This window comes from Tamandua tetradactyla, chromosome 5 (assembly GCF_023851605.1).
Source record: "Tamandua tetradactyla isolate mTamTet1 chromosome 5, mTamTet1.pri, whole genome shotgun sequence".
In the NCBI taxonomy this organism is placed as follows: domain Eukaryota; kingdom Metazoa; phylum Chordata; class Mammalia; order Pilosa; family Myrmecophagidae; genus Tamandua; species Tamandua tetradactyla.
The window spans coordinates 95,856,295-95,878,351 of NC_135331.1; the positions used below are offsets into that span (position 1 = coordinate 95,856,295).

The following is a 22,057-nucleotide window of genomic DNA, read 5'->3' on the forward strand; positions in this document are numbered from 1 at the left end:
GCCGCCGCCGCCACCGTCGTGGCGCGCGTCCGCTCTCACGCACACCGCCGTGGCCGCGCACGCGCCTCTGCGCGCTGGCGTCACTTAGCAACCGCTCGACCGTGGGCGGGCAGGGTCTGAGGGTTTAGAGCGCAGAAGTTCCCTCAGGCGGTGTTCTGCGGCTTTTCCCTACAGGTCCGACCCTCTACCCCTACGGAGCAGGGGGCCCTCGGGTGTGGTTGACCTGCTGGCACCTGCCCCCGGGTAAGTCACGTCACCACACGTCACTGTATGGTGTCACTGGTGTGCGTCACTGCGCATGGAAAGGTCCCCACCGTGATTGTCACCGCGATGTTCCAGGGCTGGTGTGGTGGAGAGAGCCGAGGCCTCGTCCAGACTCACGCCGACACCATCGGCAACTTCAGCAAAACGCAAGAAAGTTCTCAAAACAGAAGGACCAGGAGAGGGGCTGAGTGCGCCTTTAATATTACTCGTTAATATGTTGTGATACTCCTTAATTTAGCAGCAGGTTATGATGGACAGAGCCTTGAATTTGGATACTCGCGCCCACCCTGGCAATTTATCATCAACGGTGTTAGGCAAATCGTCTAATCACCCATACTCTTAGTTTCCTCATTTTTTAAAGTGGGAATAATAATATGCGTTTTGTCAACATAGGAGCATTGTAAAGCTAAAATGAAGCAAGGTGCAAGCGGGCCTCGTAAATTGGAAAGCCCATTGGACTTTAATTTTTATTATAAGAAAAGGCAATCGAGCAAGAGAGGTTAAGAGTATGGACTTTGTAATCAGAGAAACCTGGGTTCAGATGTGGCGCTGACCGGTTTTAGCCAGTTCTTCTTGAGGCTGGGAAGGTGTGTGTGTGTGTGTGTGTGTGTGTGTGTGTGTGTGTGTGTGTGTGTGTAGGGGGATGGGTGGGAGGAGTAATTGGAAAGGAGATCATTCCAGGCTTTTCTTCTTGAGGCTGGGAAGGTGTGTGTGTGTGTGTGTGTGTGTGTGTGTGTGTGTGTGTGTGTGTGTGTGTGTGTGTGTGTGTGTGTGTGTGTGTGTGTGTGTGTGTAGGGGGATGGGTGGGAGGAGTAATTGGAAAGGAGATCATTCCAGGCAAGGGAAGAGGGAAGTTTCGTGAATAAAGGCACAGAAGTGAAAGTGGACAGAAAGAACAAAGCTTTAGGCAGGGAAATCGATTGGGATTGTTTGTGGTACTCCGGACAAGAAGTGATAAGAGCCTTAACCAAGGCATTGACCCTGGAAATGTTGAGGAGGCAATGTGAGGGCTATTATGGTGGTTGAATGGACATCACTGAGTGGGGGATAAATGAGCAGGCCAAGTTTCTAGAATGGATGTTGGAATATATGGTGGTAACATTTAGGAAGATGGGAATAAAGATGAGTCTAGGTTATTCACATGTTTCTTATCTAAATTATAGATAGTGATGGTGACATTCCTAGAAGGATGATCAGATTTCTGGGGTATGATGATGAGTTCAAATACGGATATCTTTGTTGGGGAAACACTTCTCCACTCAAGATGTCTTCTTCCATGTTGAACGTCATCCATTAGTACAATACTGACTTTTCACAGTACTTTGCCCCCAACTCTCTTAGGGCAGAGTGACTTCCTGACTGGTGAATTTGAAAGGAGAAACTATACACAGCCAATTCCCTTCTTTTCCTCTTAGAAGAAAGCTGCCTTCAGGGAGCTGTTGTGGTGTTTTCTTCTGCTTCTCTAGAAGTAGGGCCTGGGGTTGAAAGTGAGGCTTCCTGATCCAGGTTGATGCAATGACTAAACCTGTTTAGTTTCAGAGTTTGGCATTAGGAAGTTCTCTGTCTGCAATAATATTCAATAGCAACTTTGTCAGTTGTGATAAAACTGAATAATGGGCCCCAAAAGTTGTACACTTTATAATCTCTGGAACCTGTGAATATGTTGCTCTACATAGCAAAAGGGTCATGACAGATTGGGAATTTATCCTGTATTGTTTGGGTGAGTACAATGTAGTCATAAGGATTCTTATATAACAGAGAGACTAGAACATCAGAGTCAGAGAAGGAGATGTGATGGAAGCAAAGGTCAGAGAGAAAGAAATTTGAAGATGCTGTGCTACTGATCTTGAAGATAAGGCCCAGGAAACCAGAAAGACTCTAGAAACTGGAAAAATCAAGGAAACAAATTCTCCCCTAGAGCTCCCAGAAGGAATGTAGTCCTGCTAACACCTTGTTTTTAGGACTTCTGACAATCAGAACTGTTAGATAATAAATTTGTATTGTTTTAAGCTACCAAGTTTGTGGTAATTTGAAACTACTATATTCAGTAGTAAAGGTGGTAGTTAGTCTCCTGTATTCTCTGTGTAAAAGAAAAGTATAATTTATTTGCCTCTCTCAGTGTGACTGTGGCTTGATAGAACTGATACATCCAGTTGTAAATACACAAGAAGCAACCAAACTACACAGTTCTATTAATGAAGAAAGAAGTCTGAGTTAAAATAAAATAGATTTGGAAGATATTAGCCTATAATTTAAGCCTTAGACGTGAATGAGATCAAGCAGGGAGAAAACATAGGAAAAATAATAAAGGAGATCAAGTATAGAACCCTGGGAAGATGAGCAAAAGCCCACAAAGAAGTCTGAGGAAGAGTGGCCAGAAAGATAAAAGGGGAACTAAGTTGAGTGCAGATGCCTCAAAGCCAAAGTAGGGAAAAAAATTTAAAGGTGAAGAGGGAGTCAGAGTCAATTATATCAAGGGCTGAAAAGCATTGACTGGATTTAGCAACAAAAGTGATTGGTGACCAAGAGTAGCTGCTTCTCTGGTATAGTGGAGATAGAGGGCAAATTGCTGGGATCTGATAAGGCAGGCCAATATGGTAGATTGTCTTCTGGACTGGTTGGTGGGAGTTTGAGATTCTAGTCTTGGCTCTGGCCATTAAAAAGCTAGATAACCTTCTGTAAATCACTTAACTTTCCTGGGCTTTGGTGTTCTCATTGTCAAAGGAAATGATCAGGCTGAGTCGTATCATTTTCGCAGTAATTCCTGAATAATCCCCCAATTTTATGTTAAATTCATTTGCTTATAAAAGCACACTTCAAATCCTACTCATTTTACCAAACATTGAGAGCCAGTTTATACTATGTGCCAATTTCCGACCAGATACTATGGATACAACACAGTTATTTAAAAAGCACACAATTTAGGAAGGGAGATAAACATATAAATATTTAACTAGATACAATAAGTACTTTTTGAAACAAAGCAAGATATAGATTAAAGGAACTATAATTATACTAGAATTCTGTATAAAATGAAATGGACTATAGATGAGGGAGCATTTAGTTCTGCCTAATGGAAATCTAAGTATTGTACTTACCTACTCTGTCAGATAGGTAAAATGTGCCTCAAAAAATAGACAAAGCTATAGGCCATTACATGGGAATGAAAAAGACCAGGGAGCTGTATGTGCTAAGCTGATTGCTTAACAGTTCTCACAGGTAGTTTTCTTGAAATCTGAATGAATATGTATATACAGTTCTTTCTAAACTAAATAAAGCAATTAATTGGGAAAAAATGGACAGACGTAAAAGTTTAATGCAAAAGTAATTTATTTACTTTTCAACCAGTCCAAGAAGAAAATAATACTTTTTATTATATGCTCTGTTATATTTGCTACTCTAATTCTTATTATATTATCTCACATAATTTCACAAACATTACCTTACTGTATCAACAGCTGACATTATATCCCTGTTTTAGCAGATGGGGATACAAAATTTACAATGATAAAGCTTAAGGAATTTAGCCAAGGTCATTACAGCACTTAAGTAGTAGACCAAGATTTAGATCCAGCATAGGTAGCCTCTCTCCAAGAAACCTTCCCTCAGGGATTCCTCAGCAAGTTTAAGTGGCCTTTCTCTGTACTATTAGTAGTATGTGCCCACCTTTCTTTTAGCATTTACTGTACTAGTGATGGTACTACAGGACTGATTGTAAAAGTTCAGAAATGAATAGCACAATACTGCCTAACTGTAATACAATAATGTTAGTACACCAAATGAAGCTGAATGTGAGAATGATAGAGGGAGGAGGGCCGGGGACACAAATAAAATCAGAAGGAGAGATGGACAATAAAGACTGAGATGGTATAATCTAGTAATGCCTAGAGTGTACAATGACAGTGACTAAATGTACAAATTAAAAAATGTTTTTATATGAGGAAGAACAAAAGAATGTCAGTATTGCAGGGTGTTGAAGATAGATGGCAATTCATATTTTAAAACTTTAACTTATGTGTGAGACTAAAGCAAAAAATGTTCATTTGTTACAAAATTTATATTTTGACTAGTGCATTTCCTAATATAACTTATGTGGACAGTCTAATTGAACACCTAAGTACATGGAACCTTGAGTAGGGCATGAGATTTTGTAGGTTTGTCCAGAGTGATGCCAATAAATCCCAGAATGATTTGAACAATGAATAAAAAAGTATTTGCAAAGTGCCCTAGGGGAGTGGCGAGAGAGGGGGAAAATTCAACTTACCTATGTGGAGAATTCCTGATATTCTCACATGCAGTGGGGACAACCAAAACAATAGGCCAAGCCCTCAGTCTTGGGGTTTGTTCCTATGAAACTTATCCCCTGAAAGGATAGACTAAGTCTACTTAAAATTAGGCCTAAGGGTCACCCCCAAAGAACCTCTTTTGTTGCTCAGATGTGGCCTCTCTCTCTCTCTCAGCCAATACAGCAAACAAACTCACTGCCCTCCCCCTCTGTACGTGGGACATGACTCCCAGGCATATAAACCTTCCTGGCAACCTGGGACAGAAATTCTAGAATGAGCTGGGATTCAGCATCAAGGGATTGAGAAAACTTCATCAACCAAAAGGGGGATGAGAGAAATGAGACAAAATAAAGTGTCAATGGCTGAGAGATTTCAAACAGTGTCGAGAGGTTTTCCTGGAGGTTATTCTTACACATTATATAGATACTGACTTTTTAGTTAAGGCGTAACAGAGAGACTGGAGGGAGGTGCCTGAAAATATAGAGCTGCATTCCAGTAGCCATGTTTCTTGGAGATGATTGTATAATGATATAGCTTTCACAATTTGACTGTGATTGTGAAAACCTTGTGTCTGATGCTCCTTTTATCTATTGTATGGACAGATGAGTAAAACGTGGATTAAAAATAAATAAAAAGGGGAAGAAATGTTAAAATAAATTTAGTAGATTGAAATGCTAGTGATCAATGAAAGGGAGTGGTAAGGGATATAGAAAATAAATAGGGGAAAGAAAGGCTAACATATTGGGTAGATTGAAATACTAGCAATCAATGGGAGGGAGAGGTAAGGGATATGGTATGTATGAGTTTTTTTCTTTTTCTTTTTTTTCTGAATTAAAATGTTCTAAGAAATGATCGTGGTGATGAATATACAACTATGTGATGATGTTTTGAGTTACTGGTTATATAACAAGAATGGAATGATCAAGTGAGTGGAAAAGTATTTGCAAAGTCTCCTTCGGGGAATGGTGAGAACGGGGAAAAATTCAACTTCCCCAAGTTGAATTCTTGATATTCTCACAAGCAGTGTGGATAACCAAAGCTATAGGCTGAGCCCCCAGTCTTGGGGTTTGTTCATATGAAACTTAACCCCACAAAGGATAGGTCAAGCCTATTTAAAATTAGGCCTAAGAGTCACCCCCAAGGGAACCTCTTTTGTTGCTCTGTTGTGGCCTCTCCAGCCAACAGAACCAGCAAACTCACCACCCTCCCCCTGTCTTCATGGGACATGACTCCCAGGGGTGCAGACCTTCCTGGCAATGTGGGACAGAAATCCTAGAATGAGCTGAGACTCAGCATCAAGAGATTGAGAAAAACCCTAGAATGAACCGAGACTCAGCATCAAGGGATTGAGAAAACCTTCTCTACCGAAAGGGGAAGAGTGAAATGAGACAAAGTGTCAATGGCTGAGAGACTCCAAACAGAGTCGAGAGGTTATCCTGGAGGTTATTCTTACGCATTAAGTAGATATCAACTTGTTATTCAGATGTAATGGAGAGGCTGGAGGGAACTGCCTGAAAATGTAGAGCTGTGTTCCAGTAGCCGTGTTTCTTGAAGCTGATTGTATAATGATATAGCTTTCACAGTGTGACTGTGTGATTGTGAAGACGTTGTGTCTGATGCTCCTTTTATCTACCTTGTCAACAGACAAGTAGAACATATGGAATAAAAATAAATAATAAGGGGAATAAATGTTAAAATAAATTTAGTTTGAAATGCTAGTGATCAATGAAAGGGAGAGGTAAGGAGTATGATATGTATAAATTTTTTTTCTGTTCTCGTTTTATTTCTTTTTCTGAACAGATGCAAATGTTCCAAGAAATGATTATGATGATGAATATGCAACTACATGATGTTATTGTGAATTACTGATTGTTTATGTAGAACGGAATGATCAAAATAGGAATGTTTGCATTTGCTTTGTGTTTTTTGGTATTTAAAAAAATTAAAAATTAAAAATAAAAAAAAGAATGGAATGATCATTTGGTAAGAATGTTCGTTTTTGTATGTTATGTTTAAAAAAAATGAATTTAAAAAAAAAAAGCTTAACAAACCTGAAAAAAAAAAAATGATGCTACTATGTGCCAGGTACTGCTCTATATGTATTATGGGCCTTAACTCCTTTAGGCCTCATAAATACCTTTGAGGTAAGTGATACTGTTAATCACAGCATTTTATTTATCAGTAAACTAAGGCATAGGAAGCTTAAGTAATTAAACAAGGTGACACAATGAGTGAGGGAGGCACAATTCAAACTCAGACACTTGAGCTCTAAAGTACATACTCTCAACTCCCAGGTTGCTCCAACACTCACACCATATACCCTCTGCCTATATTAAGGGATTTTAGAAGATATAGCTTATAGAAGATATAGCTTACAGAACTCACCAGTGCTCTTACTATAGGGTTGCTGCTGTTGTGTTTTGCTGCTATTATGTGTGTGACATTGCTCTTTGTTCTTTAGAAGAACACAAGAGAATTTTCTCTCAGTCAAATGTCTTGAAATGCTTGGCTACCTTAGGAACTTATGTGTTTTCCCCTTATGGGCAGTAAGAATTATTTAACTTGCTATTTTTCCCTTCGACAGCCAAGAAGTTCTTGTTAAGTTTGTGGCTCAGCCTTAGTAACTGCCAAAGCCCTTTGTCTGCCTATCTGTATTCTGTCAGTTTGAAATTTTTCAAAATTGAAAGTTGGGGATAAAAGAATGATCTAATTTTTCTTTATTTCCTAAATTGTTGATAATGTGCATCTATTTTATAATTAGAAAAATGAAGTTTCTTTTTAAAAATATGTTTGTAGCTTCAAATGATTGCTCAGGTTTTTATTCTGTGAACAAGAACTAGTTTCAGGTTGAGTTGAATGCATTCAATATAGAATCCCAGTTCATACAAAACGAAGATTTCTAAACTGGGTAGTCACAATGATCAGAAAGTATATTAAGTATAAAATAGCTTAAGTTGTGGCCCTTCTTGTTTTTAACCTATATGTAAGTAATTTGAAACTACTTTTGTGTTATTTGGGCACATGCTGCCTTGCTTAAGAGAAAGCCCGTTATCTTCCTATCTCCAGATGATATTTTACTATACAGACATACCTGAGAGATACTGCAGATTTGGAACCAGACTATCACAGTAAAGCAAATATCACAATAAGGCAAGCCCTACAAATTTTTTTATTTGCCAGTGCATATAACAATTATGTTTATACTATACTATACAATAGTCTATTAAGCATGCAATAGCACTATAGCTTAAAAAAAATACTTTTGTTAAAAAAATGCTAACCATCACCTGAGCCTTCAGTGAGTTATGATCTTTTTGGTCGATGTTAATGGCTGCTGACTGATCAGGGTGGTGGTTGCTGAAGTTGGGGTGGCTGTGACAATTTTTTAAAATAAGACAATAATGAAGTGTGCCTCATCAATGGACTCTTCCTTTCATGAAATATTTATCTGTAGCACGCAGTGCTATTTGTTAGCATTTCACCCACAAGAGAACTTCTTTCAGAATTAGAGTCAGTCCTCTAAAATTCTACTGTTGCTTTATCAACTAAGTTTATGTCATAAACTAAATCCTTTGGTGTCATTTCAACAATGTTCACAGCATCTTCACTGGAAATAGATTCCATCTCAAAAAACCACTTACTTTGCTCATCCATCAGAAGCAACTTCCTTTAGTTTTATCATGAGATTGCAGCTATTGAGTCACATCTCCAGGCTCCACTTCTAATGCTAGTTCTCTTGCTATTTCCACCACATTTGCAGTTACTTCCTCCACGGAAGTCTTGAACCCCTCAAAGTCATCCACAAGGTTTAGAATCAGTTTCTTCCAAACTCCTGTTCATGTTGGTATTTTGAGCTTCTCCCATGAATCAAATGTTCTTAATGGCACTAGAATGATGAATCCTTTCCAAAAGGTTTTCAATTTACTTTGCCCAGATCTATCAGAGGAATCACTATGGCAGCTATACCTTACAAAATGTATTTCTTAAATTTTAGACTTCTAATGTCGAAATTACTCCTTAATCCTATGGGCTACATAGGATGTTGTATTAGCAGGCATTAGTAATGTCATTGTACATCGCCATCACAGCTCTTGAGTAACTAGATGTCTTGTCAATGAGCAGTAATATTTCGAAAGGAATCTTTTTTTGCTAAGGAATAGGCCTCAACGTTGAGCTTAAGATATTCAGTAAACCAGGTCGTAATAAGGTACACTGTCATTGTCTTTGTTGTTCTATTTATAGAGCATAGGCAGAGTAGATTTAGTGTAATTTTTAAGGACACTAGGATTTCTGAAATGGTAGAATGGCTTCAACGTAAAATCACCAGCTGCATTAGCCTCTAACAAGAGAGTCAGACTGCTCTTTGAAGCTTTGAAAGCCAACATTGACTTCTCTGCTATGAAGGTCCTGAATAGTATCTTCCTCTGATATAAGGCTAATTCATCTACATTGAAGATCTGTTGTTTAATGTAACCACCTTCATCAGGTATCTTATCTAGATCTTCTGGATAACTTGCTAAAGGTTCTACATAAGTAATTTGCTCCTTTACCTTGCACTTTTATGTTATGGAGATGGCTTCTTTCCTTAAAGTTCATGAACCAACCTCTGCTAGCTTTAGACTTTTCTTCTGCAGCTTCTTCACCTCTCTCAGCCTTCATAGACCTGCTCTAGATTAGCCTTTGGCAATAAGGCTGTTTCACTTTCTTGTCATTCATGTGTTCACTGGAGCAGCACTTTTAATTTCCTTCAAGAACTTTTGCTTTGCATTTACAACTTCGCTGTTTGATGCAAGAGGCCTAGCTTTTGGCCTATCTTGACTTTTGACGTGCGTTCCTCACTTAGCTTAATTTTTTCTAACCTTTGATTTAAAATGAAAGACATGAACACTTACATGCCATTGTAGGGTTATTAATGAGCCTAAATTCAATATTGTTGTGTCTCAGGAAACAGGCCCAAGTACCAAAAGAGAGATGGGGGGATGGCTAGTCAGTGGAACAGTCAGAACATACACATTTATTGATTGAGTTCACGTCTTAATATGGATACAGTTTGTGGCACCCAAAAACAATTACAGTAGTGTATTAGTTAGGGTTCTCTAGAGAAACAGAATCAACAGGGAACACTTGCAAATATAAAATTTATAAAAGTGTCTCAAGTGACTGCGGGAATGCAGAGTCCAAAATCCACAGGGCAGTCTGTGAAGCCGATGACTCCGATGGAGGGTCTGGATGAACTCCACAGGAGAGGCTCACCAGCCGAAGCAGGAATGGAACCTGTCTCCTCTGAATCCTCCTTAAAAGGCTTCCAGTGATTAGATTAAGCATCACTCATTGTAGAAGACACTCCCCTTTGGCTGATTGCAAATGGAATCAGCTGTGGATGCAGCTGATGTGATCCTGATCTAATTCTATGAAATGTCCTCATTGCAACAGACAGACCAGCACTTGCCCAAACAGATAAACAGGTACCACGACTTGGCCAAGTAGACACATGTCCCTGACCATGATAAGTAGTAACATCAAAATCACTGATCAGAGCTCACCATAACAGATGTAATAATAATGAAAGTTTGAAATACTGTGACAATACCAAAACATGACACAGAGACACAAATTAGCACATGTTGTTAGAAAACCGGTACTAAAAGACATGTTCAGCACAAGTGTTCTAGTTTGCTAGCTGCTGGAATACAATATACCAGAAATGGAATCGTTTTTAAAAAGGGAAGTTTAATAAGTTGCTAGTTTACAGTTCTAAGGCCAAGAAAATGTCCCAATTACAAGTCTATAGAAATGTCCAATCTAAGGCATCCAGGGAAAGATACCTTGGTTCAAGAAAGCTGATGAAGTTCAGGGTTTCTCTCTCATCTGGAAGGGCACATGGCAAACATGGCATCATCTGCTAGCTCCTTCTGGCTTCCTGTTTCATGAAACTCCCTGGGAGACGTTTTCCTTCTTCATCTCCAAAGGTCGCTGGCTGGTGGACTCTGCTTCTTGTGGCTATGTCGTTCTGCTCTGCTCTCTCTGAATCTCTACCTTTCTCCAAAATGTTTACTCTTTTATAGGACTTCAGAAACTAATCAAGATCTAATTATATACAGTATTGAATAGGAATTATTCTGCCTTTGTGAAATGGGATTTTGATTAAAACATGGCTTTTCAAGGGTACATATATCCTTTCAAACCAGCACAAGTTGCCACAAACCTTCAATTTGTAAAATAAAAAGCCTCTGCAAAGTGTAATAAAATGAACTATGCCTGTGATGAACTTCAATGTACACTTGATTTTTGCTGTCAGAAAAAAAGGATTGAGATCACATGTTCTAAAACTAAAATAATTATTTGTGGAAATGGCCTCAAAAGTAATTTATATCCAGTAACTAAATACCAGGTTAGTTTCTTTAGTTAATGCTTTTTGCAACTAATTCTTCCAAGTAGATTTACTGGCCAGCCATTTCACTAAAAATCTTATCATGGGAGCATTATTCAGATGTGTGCATAGCCAGAGTGAGCAACTGATAATTTCTTCTTTGAAAATTTTTCAATTCAAATTTTCATCATTATTTTCTGATAAGAGTATTCAAGGGCCCAGGCAAGTGAGCAAATGCTCTGTATTCAGCCCCAGGAGATTATTCTCACGTGTTATAAGGGTCCAGGGTTGCCAGTCTGAAATTTCTAAATATTAGTGACATTTTCTTGGAAAGTCATGGACAGCTTAGCAGCCAACTTCCAGCCTATACATAATGTCCTTCCTTTTCTTTATGTGCAGTGTTTCTAGTCCACATCCTGGAGAAGTTAAGTCTACTGGGAAGGTCTGACCATGCCTTAGACATGGAAACCGGGAACAATCAGCTCCATCTGCTTATCAGTATGAGGGGCAGGATCCTCTCCCCCTGGGGTATGTAAAAGCCCACCCTTGGGCAGCACAGACTTGTCTCTCCTGTCCTACATGAAGTGGGGCCTGTAGAGCTTTCATCTGACCCAGGAGTTTGTCTCCCAGGGATATCAGGACAGATGCTGTATGATTTTGCTGTTATGATTCTGGCAAAGGCAATCTCAGAGGTTGCACTGTAGAATATAGACCTAGAAGTACACACAAGCTAGGACGCAGGAAAGGCTATCTAAAGAGGTTGAATCTAAATGCAAGGGAATAGATAGAAGTGATGCTAACAAAATAGCAGGTAATAAGTAACATTGCCATACTGAAGGTAGATATGATTGAAAGGGGATTATTAGTGCCATGTATCCCACTGATTAAATTCACAATTATAAATAAGTTCCCACATGAACTATTTCAATGGTTCAGAAGTGAACAGAGTCAATAGTAGGGGGATACAGGGAGAAAATGAAAAATGTATTCTGCGGCCAATAGTTAGCAGGAAGATAGGAACAGTACTACAGCAATACCAGGAGCAACAAATTGGGTGGGAGGGACAAATGATAAGGGGTAGGTTTTGATTTGATAGTTGGTGACACTGTGCTTGCTGGTTCTTTGTGTTATGGACCAGTGGAAATTGTCTAAAATTGAGATTGCTACTGATTGTACAACAGGTGAGGATACTGTAAAGCAGGTTTATTTTGGACATTATCCAGGTAGCCTAATAGATCGAGGGAGCTGAAGGGTACAATGACTGAGAAGCAGAATGGAGAATTGTGATACATTGATATGATGGAATATGGTGTAGCTATAAAAAGGAAGGGCATTGAGAGGCACACAATGAACTGAATAAACCTTGGGGACAATATGTTGTGCAAAATAAGGCAGAAGCAAAAGAACAAATATGTTAAGGTGTCTCTCAGAAATTGAGACCCTAGATTATAAGCCTTTACAGCAGCCACCTTTAGTCTGAAGTTGAAAATGTATTTCTAGATTCTGAGACATAAGATATATTGTATCAGCTGGTATTCTCTGGAACTCTCAGTAATTATGTAACACCTAAGACCCAGAAATGGAGTGCTGCAGCCCTGAAAGTTAGCATAGCTATATATAATAACAGTTAAAGTAACTGAAAAAGAGATCAGGCCTCTAATAATTAGAGTTTAAAATGAAGCCAGTCTGGCTGGATCTAAGGTAAATTAGAATACAGGGTAAAAGATGATGGTTTATGTACTCTAGACCTTAACCTACTATATGAGACCAAAGGCAGAGGGGTTTATTAGTTCTAGAACGTAAATTTTCTATAATGCATAATCTAAACAAACCTGTCTGGGTAGCTCATTTAAACAACCCAAACTACTGGAGTCCAGAATAGGAATGAGACCTTGTGTTTCTGTAAAGCTTCATATAATACCAGGATACATCTCAGGCTATGTGGTTCTGATAAAAAGTACTGGTAGAATCCCTTGAAGGTCCAAAAGGGAATATATAAATATATATACATTAAACTTCCCCATTTGGGAAACTCTGTTACCCTCTCAATCATTAGGGATTCCCCCCCAAAATAGGCCAAGCCTTGGGTTTGGAGGTTTGCCCTTATGAAACTTAACTTCTGTAGGGAAGAAGCTAAGACTACCTATAACAAGGCCTAAGAGTCACTTCGGGAGGCCTCTTTGTTGCTCAAATGTGGCCTCTCTCTCTCTCTCTAAGCACAACTCAGCAAGGAGAATTGTTACCTACCACCCGCCCCCATGTGGGACATGACATTCAGGGATGAAAGTCACCCTGACTATATGGGGTGTGGCTCCCCAGGGATGAATCTGGCCCAGGTACCATGGGATCACCCAACACCATCTGGACCAAAAGGGGGAAAAGAAGCATAATAAAATAAGGTATCAGTGGCTAAGGGAGATCAAATGGAGTCAAAAGGCTATTCTGAAGACCACTTTTATACAAGCTTCGCTTAGGTAGTGCTTATTGCCATGGTCTGCTAAACTCTAAACAACATCATTCCTGTTGCATTTATTCTTTTAATCCAGGCATATCAAGCTTTCATTTGTTCTCAAGGTGTTAAAGTGCCACTGAAATAGCAGGCAGTTGAGGGGCTGGTGTAAAGAATGAGAGAAGAGAACAATTTACTTTTTTCTTTTTTAAGTAATCTCTTATTAAGTGATGGAGCATTGTACCTTTGTGGTCCTTTTATTTTTAATATTCAATTGTCCTTAAACCTCATCTATAAAATGAGGTTGTAATGCCTAGATTTATTAGGACTAAGTGAAATGGTACATACAAGTATTTAGCTTGTGTTCAGCTCCCAATTTATATTCTAATTATTATCATCACATACACCTCTGAACTGCTGTTCTATCATCCCTATGGCTCTGAGATTCTGTGAGTTTTTCTCTTACTATACTATAGTTATAACAGTGATCACTGGTATTTAACATTAAATCAATTTCTGTGCTAAATCCTAATGGATAGAATTACTTGATTCTTGGCAACTATGTTCTTGGTATGTGGTAGCAACCCTCTCCTCCCTGGTGAATTAATGAAAATGAAATGGAGAACACTCTTGAAATTCATTTGAAGGTACTGTGGGCAGATTTCAGATTCCACACGAGAACAAGCATGTTGGTAAATATTGATGTCAAGGTCCATAATTGATGTCTCACACTAGGAAACGACGAGAGTTTAGTGGAACAAAATCCATAGTAATAGTTATGCATGGGAAAACACTGCCCATCCCTGGCTAATCCTTGTAATTATAAAAACAAGCATTTGCACGACATTTACTATGTGCCATATACTGCTCTAGTATCGTATACCTATATATATTAACTCATTTAACCCTCACAAAAATGTTTGTCATGTAAGTGGAATGAGCAAATTCTTATGAGTGCCTACCATGGGGCAGACCCTTTGCTAGGTCTGGAGATGTAATGGTGAGCCAAAAGGACAAGGTTTCTACTTTCAGAGCCTACAGTTACAGGAGGAAGTGACATGCTCAAATAATCCCACCAGTGAGTACAGTACACTGAGATAGGAGTCTCAGGAGCTAATGGACATGATGCCATGTGTTCAAGTTTGCTAGCTACCAGAATGCAATATACCAGAAACAGAATGGCTTTTAAAAGGGAGAATTTAATAAGTTGCTAGTTTACAGTTCTAAGGCCGAGAAAATGTCCCAATTAAAACAAGTCTATAGAAATGTCTAATCAAAGGCATCCAGAGAAAGATACCTTGGTAAGAAGGCCGATGAAGTTCAGGGTTTCTCTCTCAAGTGGGAAGACACATGGTGAACATAGTCAGGGCTTCTCAGCTGGAAGGACACATGGTGAACATGGCATCATCTGCTAGCTTTCTCTCCTGGCTTCCAGTTTCATGAAGCTCCCCGGGAGGCATTTTCCTTCTTCATCTCAAAAGGTCGCTGGCTCATGGACTCTCTGCTTCATGGTGCTGCAGCATTCTCTCGTCTCTCTGGATCTCTCTCATTCTCCAAAATGTTTCCTCTTTTATAGGATTCCAGTAAACTAATCAAGGTCCACCCATATGGGTGGAGACACGCCTCCACTTAATCCAGTTTAACAACCACTCTTGATTAAATCACATCTCCAGGTAGATGATCTAATTACAGTTTCAAACATATAATACTGAATAGGGATTAGAAGAAATGGCTGCCTTTATAAAATGGAATTAGGATTAAAACATGGCTTTTCTAGGTACATACATCATTTCAAACCAGCACCCCATGCATATGTATAGTAGAAGGGCATTGCTTTTTGAAGAAGCTGTAACTGAGCTGAGGGGTAAAAAGGAGACCCTTGGAAAGGATAGAGAGATGAGTTGCCAAAGGGAAGAACACGAGCCAATGTCCTATGGATGGAGGAAGCAAGGTGAGAAGCTGAAAGATCAAGGTGGCTGGAATACAGCAAAGGGTGAGTACGATGAAGTGGGAGAGGATCCTATAACCTCAAAGGAGATCTTGGTCTTTATTCTGAGAGCAACAGGAAGTGATTTAAAATTGTAATTAGGAAAATAACACATCCAGATTTCTGTTACTAAAAGAACTGAAGTTACTAAAAGATCACTGGCTGCAATGTGGGAGACAAAAGGGGAAGGAGACTGGGGAGACAAGTTGAGACCCCAAGACTCGAGTGACTGTGCTAGAGAGTTAGCCAAGTCATCCAAGGTAGATGACTCTATACTGGTATGATTCTCCTTTGTGAGACTTGGGTGTTTGTCTTCCTAGTCATGCTGTGGGTCGCCTTCCAGGACCAGCTAGCTTCTGATAGGAAGGATCCATTTCTCGGACATATAATATAACCCAGAGACATTAATGTGGAAATACTGAGTCCATCCTTGATGCTATTCATGTTGTAAATCATAAAGTACTTGAGAAGCAGTTCCTTTCTTGTTGCCATTTTATCCTTGGACATCCTGCAGGACCTACCTTTAGGTCCTATCTCTTCTTGATTTCTTTTCCCACCACTCTTATGCTTTGATTTCTCCTTCACTGAATTGCTATTGAATTTTGTAATCTCTTTCTACATTTCGGGTTTGCAAGGTCAGTGCTCAGTGTCTTTATCTGCAACTGCCCTCCTGCTGCCCCTAGGTAAATAATGGTGTCTACTTATGACCTCTTTTTCCAATACTTGAACTTCTCACAGGGTAAGTTAACAGCAAGTGCTAATGGCACCCATATCCACTAAATGATACCAGAGAACAATACACATTAAATTGATTTTTACAAGAATTAGTAAACATACACAGTAGCTGATGTTTATAATTCTTGAATTTAAATAATTACCATTACCATTGAGAGAGGGGCTTTTTTTTGGTCTGTTCTCAATGCTGTAATTTAGCACCTAGAAGAGTGCCTAGCACATAGTTGTTGCTCAATAAATGTTTGTTGACTGAATGAGTGAATTGAGCACTTACTATATGTCGAGCACTGTTCGAGGTGCTTTACTTAAGTAATTTCACTTAATCTTTATAACAACACTAGGAGCTTCAGTATGTGATTAACCCTATAAATTTGGGCTGTTCAATAGAAATATAATGTGAGCCACATGGAATTTCAAATTTTATAGCAGCTGCATTAAAAGAAGTGAAAAGAAACAGGTAAAATTAATTCTATATTTTATTTAATCTAATGTGTCTAAAATATTTTCTCTTTACCGTGTAATCAATATAAAGATATTAAGATATTTTACTTTTTTTGTGGGGAACACTATGTCTTTGAAGTCCAGTGGACATTCTTCAATGATTGTGCATCTGTTTGGACTAGCCACATTTCTTGTGTTCAAGAACCACTTAAGGGGACAACCAAATCAATAGGCTGAGCCCTCAATCTTGGGGTTTGTTCATATGAAACTTATCTCTGCAAAGGATAGGCTAAGCCTACTTAAAATTAGGCCTCAGAGTCACCCCCAGAGAATCCCTTTTGTTGCTCAGATGTGGCCTCTCTCTCTCTCAGCCAATAAGGTAAGTGAATTCACTGCCCCCACCACCACCACCACCACCACGTGGGACATGACTCCCAGGGGTGTAAACCTTCCTGGCAATGTGGGACAGAAATCCTAGAATGAGCTGGGGCTCAACATCTAGGGACTGAGAAAACCTTGACCAAAAGGGGGAAGAGAGATATGAGACAAAATAAACTGTCAGTGGCTGAGAGATTTCAAACAGAGTCGAGAGGTTATCCTGGAGGTTGTTCTTACACATTATATAGATATCCCCTTTTTAATTTATGGTATATTAGAATAGCTAGAGGGAAGTAACTGAAACTGTAGAGCTGTGTCCCAGTAGCCATGTTTCTTGAAGATGATTATATAATGATAGAACTTTCACAGTGTGACTGTGTGATTGTGAAAACCTTGTGTCTAATGCTCCTTTATCTATGGAATGGATAGGTTAGTAAAAAGTATGGATAAGAAATAAATAATAGGGGGAGCAAAGGTTAAAATAAATTGAGTAGATTGAAATCACTAGTCAGTGAGAGGGAGGGGTAAGGGGTATGGCATGTATGAGTTTTTTCTTTTTTCTTTCTTTTGCTGGAGAAATGCAAAGACTTTTTGTTGTTTTATTTTTTTGTTTGTTTTTTGGGAGATGCAAAGATTTTTGAAAAAGTGACCATGGTGATGAATACACAGCTATGTGATGATATTGTGAGCTATTGATTGTAGCCATGTCAAGGATGTTTGTATGTCTGTTCTTTGTTTATAATAAAAATATTTTTTTTTAAAAAAGAACCACTTAAGTCTGGTAGTTTCCACATTGACCAGCAGAGCTCTGAGGCATAGGATAGCTCATGTGCCCAAATCATCCTCTTGACTCTTAAGATCAGCTAGGGCTCAAACTGAGACTCTATAAAGGTTTCATACACTAGGTTTGCCTTCCTGGAACCCATAATTCCCGCAGGATTCCTTCGGCAGATGAAACCTGAAATTCAGACAGACCAGCCTCTCCAAGATTATCAGTTAATTACATCTCCTATCCTTTAGTGTTGACACCCCTTCTCGATATGAAAAAGTCAGAATGGGCATTGCCGAAAGATCCCTATAGATTGGGAGAAGACTCAAAGGAGAAGGAGGAGTCATAACAGAGAAAATAGGATTTAACAAATTAGTATGACTGCTGAATCACCATACTAATATTCCTTCTGACCTTCAGTGTTTTGGAGCAGCTAGAAGGAAAAATCTGAGATGGTGGACCGGTAGTCCATGACAAACTCTGGGATCTGTTCTGTAACTACTTATTGAAATGTACTTTGAAAATTATTGCTTTTTTTTTCTTTGCTTTGTATATATGTTATGTTTTACAATAAATAAGTTAAAATATAATAATAAAGGGGTCATTTGCTAAAAGTTTCTGTTGTTGAATTTTAAGAATAAACAAGCATGACTTATCTGAGACCCCCTGTTCTATTATATAGAACTGTATAGAGTTGAACATGTATTTTTTTTTCTCATTTTTATTGCCTGCAGAAACTCCCTCTGCTCTACCATGTAGAGAGGAATATTCTTATTTAGATGAGATGTATGTGGGATGACTCATTGCAGAAAGCTGTCACTCACACACACACACACACACACACACACACACACACACACACACACAGAGTTGCTAATTGGATTACTGAATTCCAAACAACAGTCACTTACCCATGCCTTTCTAGGAGTGTTTTACTGGATTGTGTTTTGAATATTGTTTTTTCTGCTAACATTAAGGGAGTCTAAAAGGCATTGCTCCACAGAACCCACCAGTGCCTTTAACTGTAGGATTGTTAGAGTAAACTCAGTCACTTTGTGTTCCCAGTATGAAACCCCATGAGAGAATTTTCTTTCAACTCCAAGTGTCATGAAATGTCTGGTCTCTCTTTGAGTAACTGATGTGTCTTCCTTATGGTTCAGCAAATTATGTAATTGGTTGTGTTTCTATTTTCACTTTGACTGCCTTGAAGCCCTGAGTGGCTCAGATTTGTGGATCAAATTTGTGCCTGGGTAGGGACCTGTACCTGCATATTGCATTCAAATTTGTTCCCTGATCTGAACCTTCTATTTAAAAATAGGTTTTCTCTTCTTCTGATTTATTTATAATCGTCTACATTATGTGTGTAATTGGGCTAGCCACCTCAAGTTGTTTATGGAAAAAGCTAGGGAAATTAGTGTTAAATATGCTTAACGATAACTACCTTATACCTAATTCCTTGCCTTACTTCAAGCAAGAGTTAAAACTTTTACACCCTTCTATTCTGATAAGAATTAAATTGTTTATCAGTTCTCCAGGGTTTTACATGGGATAAATAGAGCTAGAACTATGAATTATCTTCAAAGAAGTTTTAATGTCAGTGCAAATCTACAGAATGTCATTCTTTAAATATGCTTTTTTATGTTTCTGAGAGGAGGTTAGGTGAGGGAATGGTTAGTGAGCAGAAGTGGGAAACTTCAAGTCCCAGATTCTCCAATCAAATAATTTTCTCACAACCTCTCAGTATTCCCTTTTAGTAGTTCAGAATTTGAAGAACTGGCTTTTCCTACTTCTAACATAAATCACAGTCTTGATTTTAGTGATCTGATTTTATTTATTAGTGTATATATTTCCACATATATACTTTAACTGAAGATACATGGAAGATCCTAAAGCAGGATTCATTGTTGTTTTAATACATCTTTCATATTTCCTTAAGCCAAAGGTAGAAAGGTAATTGAGTACTTGATGACCATTCTGTAGACATTGTCATCAGACACCAATGTGTCCCTGATTTAATTTGTTTTCCAGATTCAATCCTTTTAATGATTATAGGTCATCTTTTTCAGTTAGAGTTTTTCTCATAATCAAACAGAAACAAAATATATTAGACACATGACTCAGACACACATTGCCCCCTTTTACATTAATAGTTACGTACATCCAGATGAGTATGTCACCTCCTGACATTGCTGGGTACATTCCTATGTGCTCTTGATAGACACGAGACCGGAGACATATCAATTGCATCCAACTAATGTAATGAAAATTAGCCAGTTACATTATCAATTTAACCAAATTATAACCTGGGTCAGGGAAGTGAAACTCCCAGTAACTCTGAACAAATATGGATATGAAAAATACTTTTATAAATGTTTAAGTTATTGCAAAAAATAATGTTGCTAGGTTATATCCTGGACTGCATGTCATTGACAGTTTATCTCAAAATGGTACTTGGGCTTTGGAATGGATTTGGAAATGGATTTGTGTTGAACAAGCCAGTCCTTGGCTTCACATGCCTGTGAAACATCTGCCCTCCCCTCCATGGATTGGGAACTGGGGTTGCCTGGAAAAAAACTCCGATGCTTCTGTGGAACTTGACAGAGAACACTGAAGACTGTCACTACGATTAGAAGGATACGCACTTTGGGAAGTATATTTTGTCTAATGCAAACAGCATCTACTTTAGATGGTGTCTACAAAAGCTATAAAACAACTGAATAAAGAATGACAACAACACTAATATTGTTTCTGAAGTGAAAAGAATCAGGGGAAGGAAAGTATGAATTTGTCCGGTTCTTCAGAAAGTTATCCCAGAGGGACAGGGGCCACCACAGTGTTATCCGTCACTAAAATTCAAGTCTAACGCCACTCACAATGCCAAGAGCTGTGGACTTCTCTGAACATCTTTAAAAAATTCCTCCATTCTCTAGGTCTTGCATTTTGCAGCTGTTTTTGAAAAACTGTGTGTGTATGCTTAAAAGATCTGCAGAACACCCAAATAATTTTCAACAACTAAGTGTTGGCTAAAGGAAGTTGGGAGGGAACCGATATTGCAGCCTCTGACAGCCTCTGGGGAAACTGGAAATGATACAATTTGCTGAGTAGAAATAAAATGCCTGATTTAATCTTTTAATCCTATAATTATCTTGAGAATAGGACAATAAAAATGCTTTGTAAGTATAATGTAAACATTTCAAATATACTAGAATTTTTATACCCCTATTTTAGCATTTCTTCATTTCCTAATATACCAGGAACCTCAAAAAATGGAAGTAGTTCATCCCTAATTCTATTTAAATTTTTATTTATTGGATTACTCTGTGCCAAGAATGGAGGAGATATAAAGACTGAAGATATAGTTTTTTTTCTCTCAAAGAACTGATAGTCTAAAACTATGCTGTCCAGTGTGGTAGACTCTTCCTACAAAGGGCTATTTTAATTTAAATTAAAATTTCAGTTCTTCATTCACTCTAGCCACATTTCAAGAGCTTGATAGCGCTATGTGGGTAGTGGCTTTTGTACTGTGCAGCACATGTGTAGAAAATTTCTACAGAAGGTTCTATTAGTGCTGGTTTAGAGATCATGTGAGAATCAAATAGATAAGGAGGGAGGGGGTAATACAAGATCTTGTGATAATTGTACATAAGAATGATTGGGGTGGGATGGGAGGTCACATTGAGTCCTTTTGCCAGGGTTTCTGCCTGCCAGAATGTGGAGTAGCATGGGAGTCTGTACTTTTCACAAACACCCCTGGTGATTCTGATGCAGAGAGTGTGTGGACTACGTTTTCAGGAAAATCAGTGTAAGATAAATGGGAGTAGCACATTAGAGTGATTCTAATTGCCTACCTAAATGGCATCTAGGTGTTTGAGCCCATTTAATTTGATATTGAGAGATAGGCATACTGGGACTGTATTTGTACCTTGAGTGTTTTAGAAATGATTTTGTACTATTATGTATCTAAAGACATATCAAAGATTATGTCTTTAATCATCATGTCTACTTTTAATACCTGAAAAGGGTATGTGATTGTTTCAGCCAAGATAAGCCTAAGCTATGGAACAGAAAAAAATAACCCCAAAATATCAGTGACTTTTTTGGCTCTCATATGTTTTTTAAAGAAATACTTTTATTGACAAATCTTGACACACATACAGCCATACATGGTATACAGTCAGTGGTTCACAATATCATCACATAGTCATGTATTCATCACTGTTCTAGTTTGTTAGCTGCCGGAATGCAATATACCAGAAACAGAATCACTTTTAAAAAGGGAAGTTTAATAAGTTGCTAGTTTACAGTTCTAAGGCCAAGAAAATGTCCCAATTACAAGTCTATAGAAATGTCCAATAAGGCATCCAGGGAAAGATACCTT

General features: G+C 38.5%; 1 long non-coding RNA gene across 7 annotated transcripts in view; it reads left to right on the top strand.

Annotated features, from left to right (window-relative positions):
- The first annotated feature begins 58 nt into the window (after nucleotides 1-58).
- Nucleotides 59-22,057, top strand: part of LOC143684597 (uncharacterized) — a 59,075-nt gene continuing 37,076 nt past the window's right edge. For 5 of the 7 annotated variants that reach the window (XR_013176093.1, XR_013176094.1, XR_013176099.1 and 2 more), the window contains exons 1-2: nucleotides 59-243; nucleotides 11,320-11,448. This is a non-coding gene — a long non-coding RNA (uncharacterized LOC143684597). The remainder of the gene's footprint in view (nucleotides 244-11,319; nucleotides 11,449-22,057) is intronic. The other 2 variants (XR_013176095.1, XR_013176098.1) reach the window with 1 other exon arrangement.